We start from the raw sequence: 6,802 nt of genomic DNA on the forward strand, positions 1-6,802 counted from the left end.
CCGAGCGATTGAACTGACTGATTCCCATTGTTCTCTTAGTGTTTTATCTTGGCTTGCTTTTGTCTGAAACTAAGGTTTATTTCATCTTCACTTTTTTTGTTTGTTTGTTTGTTTGCCAAACATCTGTATATCACATTCATTCCTAAATGATAGTTTTGGATAGAGATGAAATTCTGTCTGCTATCTATTTTTCTTCTTTGAATCTCCTTCCAGCTGTCTTCTGGCTTCTAGTTTTGCTTTGAGAACTTGTCTGTTTTGTTTTTCCTTCCCAGAAAGTGTCTTTTTTCTTTGAATGCTTTAAAGTCTATCTTTAATAATCCGCAGTTTCACTGTAGCTACTGTGTTGTGTCTAGGTGTCTTTTTCTTTTTAGTAATTCTGTTGGAATTCCTTCAACCTTCTAGCCTCAGAATTGGTGTCTTTATTAGTTCTCAAAAATTCCTAGCCATTATCACTTTGGCTATTGCCTTTTCTCCTGTTCTCCCTGTTTCTCAGGAACTCTGAATAAACACAGAATAACCTTTTTACTTTATATTCAGTATCTATTTTTCTTTCATATTTTCATTTCTTTATAACTCATATCTTTGTGCTGCATTCTGCATAATGAGTTAAATTCAATATTCTCCTTCATGAATTCTCTCTTCAAGTTAGCTAATGGGAGCTAATTTGTTTTTAGCCCATCTAATTCCAGTTGAGCTATTCCAAATCCTGAAAGATGATGCTGTGAAAGTGCTGCACTCAATATGCCAGCAAATTTGGAAAACTCAGCAGTGGCCACAGGACTGGAAAAGGTCAGTTTTCATTCCAATCCCAAAGAAAGGCAAATCCAAAGAATGCTCAAACTACTGCACAATTGCACTCATCTCACACGCTAGTAAAGTAATGCTCAAAATTCTCCAAGCCAGGCTTCAGCAATATGTGAACCGTGAACTTCCTGATGTTCAAGCTGGTTTTAGAAAAGGCAGAGGAACCAGAGATCAAATTGCCAACATCCGCTGGATCATGAAAAAAGCAAGAGAGTTCCAGAAAAACATCTATTTCTGCTTTATTGACTATGCCAAAGCCTTTGACTGTGTGGATCACAAGAAACTCTGGAAAATTCTTCAAGAGATGGGAATACCAAACCACCTGATCTGCCTCTTGAGAAATGTGTATGCAGGTCAAGAAGCAACAGTTAGAACTGGACATGGAACAACAGACTGGTTCCAAATAGGAAAAGGAGTTCGTCAAGGCTGTATATTGTCACCCTGTTTATTTAACTTATATGCATAGTATATCATGAGAAACGCTGGACTGGAAGAAACACAAACTGGAATCAAGATTGCCGGGAGAAATATCAATAATCTCAGATATGCAGATGACAGCACCCTTATGGCAGAAAGTGAAGAGGAACTCAAAAGCCTCTTGATGAAAGTGAAAGTGGAGAGTGAAAAAGTTGGCTTAAAGCTCAACATTCAGAAAACGAAGATCATGGCATCTGGTCCCATCACATCATGGGAAATAGATGGGGAAACAGTGGAAACAGTGTCAGACTTTATTTTTCTGGGCTCCAAAATCACTACAGATGGTGACTGCAGCCATGAAATTAAAAGACGCTTACTCCTTGGAAGGAAAGTTATGACCAACCTAGATAGCATATTCAAAAGCAGAGACATTACTTTGCCAACAAAGGTCTGTCTAGTCAAGGCTATGGTTTTTCCTGTGGTCATGTATGGATGTGAGAGTTGGACTGTGAAGAAGGCTGAGCACCGAAGAATTGATGCTTTTGAACGGTGGTGTTGGAGAAGACTCTTGAGAGTCCCTTGGACTGCGAGGAGATCCAACCAGTCCATTCTGAAGGAGATCAGCCCTGGGATTTCTTTGGAAGGAATGATGCTAAAGCTGAAACTCCAGTACTTTGGCCACCTCATGCAAAGAGTTGACTCATTGGAAAAGACTCTGATGCTGGGAGGGATTGGGGGCAGGAGGAGAAGGGGATGACAGAGGATGAGATGGCTGGATTGTATCACTGACTCAATGGTCGTGAGTCTGAGTGAACTCAGGGAGTTGGTGATGTACAGGGAGGCCTGGCGTGCTGTGATTCATGGGGTCACAAAGAGTCAGACACAACTGAGTGACGGATCTGATCTGATCTGATTGAGTTTATCATTTTGCTGATAGTAGTTTTCATTTCCAAAAGTTTTATTTTGAAATTTTGGAAACTACACCTGATCAACTTTGATGGTCTATGTTCTGTAGTCACATCCTTGCCATTTTTTTTTTCTTTAAACCTACTTGTTTTATATTCCTTGCCTAATAATATCAACATTTGCCATCCCTGGTGTATTATTCTGCAGGTAAAAAAATTTTTTCCCTACTAATTCTGCCTCTTTTTGATGATAGTTATTTTCCTCTTTGTGGGAATTTTGTGAGGATGAGGTTTAAAAGTCTCCCCTTCAGAGCAGATTTGTTTCTGGTTTCTGCACGTGAATATAGACACTAATGACCAAGAATCACTTAATATGTGACTTATGGATTCTATAGACCAGATAGCTAGCATTAGGTAATTTCATTCCCAATCTCAGGTAAGGATTCATTTATTTTTGAGAAGTTTCTAGGAGAAATTTTCTTTTTATTTTCAACTCTATATAGATTAATGGTCAAATTAGGCAAATATCCTACCATGCTCCAGTGTAATATATTTTTTTTCCCCTTTCAACACAGAGAGCACTGCCTTTCAGCATTCCTAATTCTATGTGGGATTCAACCTTCCTTTCGTGTGCTCCCTACCAGTAATTTTGATTGTTCTCCATGCCTGTGGCTCATTAAAGTCAAAGCTATATGTCAACATCATGTTCTTACCTCTCTAGATGTCTCCAAAAGCTCATATGTCTGTGCCAGCTCAGCCAGGCATTTAAACATTATTTTAAAAATATCTGATAATCACACCTGTGACTAGATTGTGGTTTCTAAATACTATTTTGGAGTAATGACTGCTCTTTTAGGCCTGGCTTAGGGAAAGTACACAGTGAGCCTGTTACATATTCTTGTGCCAGAAAACAAGCAAGCTTTCAAAGAAGGGAGACTTGTCACAAGGACCCAGGAACTAGTTTTGGAACAGTTTAAGCATCAGAAAGAATAATGACTATAATTGACTGTAACCACTTAGTCTAAAAAATCTGTAGTGTCAGAAAGTGAGAGACATGCTACCAATGAGATTATTAACTTATCCTTGAAGTTTGTAATTAAAGGCAAAGTTAGGCATTTAGCATAAGTCTTGGAGGAAGTGAAGTTCAGCCTGTGGTCATGAGATAAAGTGCTCTCTTATTTTTATACAGATGTTTAAAAATGCTAATTGAAAAAGAAGATGAAATTATAGAATTCAAAAATGACATTTTTATAACCCTAAGTAAAATAGTTCAGTATAGGATCATCACTAGAGACTAAAATCATTAGGGGAAATGTTGAGATCAAAGTGTCACACTAAAACACCTCTTGCCAATTTCAATAGGCAGGAAAACAAAATCCTTGACAGTGGAGGGATCTGAAAGTCAACGTTTTGACCATGTGATGTAAAGTAGTCGCATTAACAGTGGGCCATATGTCATTTATACTTCCTGCTGATATATCACAGGACATACAGAGTATTTTTGCCTGGAGTGCTACACCTGAATCAAGTCAAGGCTTGACATTTAACTTTCTGATGGTAAGAAATACAGAGAATTAGAAAAACAAGAAAAATGACACCATGAGGGAAATGTGGATCTCAAAATGTAGAACCTTGTTTATGCTAGCTGCTGCTGCTAAGTCGCTTCAGTCGTGTCTGACTCTGTGCGACCCTATAGACGGCAGCCCGCCAGTCTCCCCCGTCCCTGGGATTCTCCAGGCAAGAACACTGGAGTGGGTTGCCATTTCCTTCTCCAATGCAGGAAAGTGAAGAGTGTAAGTGAAGTTGCTCAGTCATGTCTGACACTTCTCGACCCCATGGACTGCAGCCTACCAGGCTCCTCAGTCCATGGGATTTTCTAGGCAAGAGTACTGGAGTGGGGTGCCATTGCCTTCTCTGAGTCTCTGCAAAATTTCAGATGATTTAGGGAAAAAAAGGTAGGAAGCATAAACTCTTTTCTTTTTGGTTGTGCTGGGTCTTCTTTGCTGTGCAAGGGCTTTATCTAGTGGAAGTGAGCCGGGGTGGGGGCGAGGGGTTGTGGGGAGTTGAACTACTCTCTACTTGTGGTGCGCAGGGCTTCTCATTGCAGCGGCTTCTCTTGTTGCTGAGCGTAGGATCTAGGTGCACAGGCTTCAAGAGTTGGAGCATGCAAGCACGGTAGTTGGGACTTGCTGGCTCTAGCGCATGTGGGTTCAGTAATTGTGGCTTGTGGGGCCTAGAGCGTGCAGGCTTAGTAGTTTTGGCACATATGATAAGTCGATCCACAGCATGTGTAATCTTCACAGACCAGGGATCTGGATGCATGCACTGGCAGGCAGATTCTTATCCATGGTACCACCAGGGAAATCCAAGAAGAACGAATTTTGAATCAAAATTCAAAAAAGGGCTAAAAATATATTTTAGAAAAAATTGTGGCAAGAATATTCAGAACAACTATACAAAAAAGATCTTCATGACCCAGATAACCATAATGGTGTGATCAGTCACCTAGAGCCAGATATCTTGGAATGTGAAGTCAAGTGGGCCTTAGGAAGCATCACTACGAACAAAGCTAGTGGAGGTGATGGGATTCCAGTTGAGCTATTTCAAATCCTAAAAGATGATGCATTCAATGTGCCAGCAAATTTGGAAAACTCAGCAGTGGCCACAGGACTGGAAAAGGTCAATTTTCATTCCAATCCCAAAGAAAGGCAATTCCAAAGAAAGTTTAAAGTACCGCACAATTGCATTCATCTCACATGCTGACAAAGTAATGCTCAAAATTCTTCAAGCCAGGCTTCAACAGTACGTGAACCGCAAACTTCCAGATGTTCAAGCTGGATTTAGAAAAGGCAGAGGAACCAGAGATCAAATTGCCAACATCCACTGGATCATTGAAAAAGCAAGAGAGTTACAGAAAAATATCTACATCTGCTTTATTGACTACACCAAAGGCTTTGACTGTGTGGACCACAACAAACTGGAAAATTTTCAAGAGGTAGGAATACCAGAATACCTGACCTGTCTCCTGAGAAATCTGTATGCAGGCCAAGTAGCAACAGTTAGAACCGGATATGGAACAACAGACTGGTTCCAAATTGGGAAAGGAGTACCTCAAGGCTATATATTTTCACCTGCTTATTTAACTTAAATGCAGAGTACATCATGCGAAATGCCAGGCTGGATGCACAAACTGGAATAAAGATTGCCAGATAACACCACCCTTACGGCAGAAAGCAAAGAAGAACTAAAGAGCCTCTCGATGAAAGTGAAAGAGGAGAGTGAAAAATTTGGCTTAAAACTCAACATTCAGAAAATGAAGATCATGGCATCTGGTCCCATCACTTCATGGCAAATAGATGGGGAAACAGTTGGGAACAGTGGCTGACTTTATTTTGGGGGGCTCCAAAATCACTGCAGATAGTGACTGCAGCCATGAAATTAAAAGACAGTTGCTCCTTGGAAGAAAACTCTGACCAACCGACAGCATATTAAAAAGCATAGACATTACTTTTTCAACAGAGCCCCATCTAATCAAAGCTATAGTTTTTCCAGTAGTGATGTATGGATGTCAAAGTTGGACTATAAAGAAAGCTGAGCGCCGATGAATTGATGCTTTTGAAATGTGGTGTTGGAGAAGACTCTTGAGAGTCCCTTGGATTGCAAGGAGATCGAACCATTCAATCGTAAAGGAAATCAGTCCTGAATGTTCATTGGAAGTACTGAAACTGAAGGTGGAGCTCCACTGCTTTGGCCACCTGATGTAAAGAACTGACTCATTGGAGAAGACCCTGATGCTGGGAAAGTTTGAAGGCGGGAGGAGAAGGGCATCACTGACTCTATAGATGGACATGATTTTGAACAAGCTCCAGGAGCTGGTGATAGACACAGAAGCCTGGCATACTACAGTCCATGGGATTGCAAAGAGTCTGACACGACTGAGTGAACTGAACTGGGAAATAAACAGTGGGTATAGCAAGGTAAAGATTTGGTAATGTTGTTTAAAAATCTATACTTTTTAGTTGTTCAGTTACTTTGGATGGTTTTTCTGCATGTGTACTTCAAGATAGACCTGTATCATGTAATAGGTATATATCTAATTTTAATTTTTTATTGGTAAATGATATACCTTAATAATTCATTTGGTTACTTTTAGTAATTTGCTACACCCTTCAGAAAGTAAATTTTCAAAATGCAATGTGTGAACTGATCTTTTCACAAAGCATTGTTAATGCTTACATAATTTATATTTTAGTTTATTAGAATGTTATAACTATGTTATAGATTACATGATGTATATCAAAGCATATATTTATAATTAACTTATCTTGACCTTCCAATAACTGTATGTTTCCATTTATCACATTTCATTAGTATGTGTATTATTCTTTGTAAGTATTACTTAAAGATAGTCAAATTACATAATATTATTATGTTTAGCCAGAAAGTTACCCTATTCCAAAAAATTGCAGAGGAAGTAACACTTCCAAACTCATTCTATGCAGCCAGCATCACCCTGACTCCAAAACTAAATTTAAAAGTGGACATATGTATATGCATAACTAATTCACTTTGCCATACACCTGAAATTAACACAACACTGTAAATAAACTGCAGTCCAATATATTTCTGTTAAAAAGAAAAACAAAATAAAAAACAAGCAAACAAAATTAGGACCT

The sequence above is a fragment of the Bos indicus genome, chromosome 24 (genome assembly GCF_029378745.1).
Source record: "Bos indicus isolate NIAB-ARS_2022 breed Sahiwal x Tharparkar chromosome 24, NIAB-ARS_B.indTharparkar_mat_pri_1.0, whole genome shotgun sequence".
In the NCBI taxonomy this organism is placed as follows: domain Eukaryota; kingdom Metazoa; phylum Chordata; class Mammalia; order Artiodactyla; family Bovidae; genus Bos; species Bos indicus.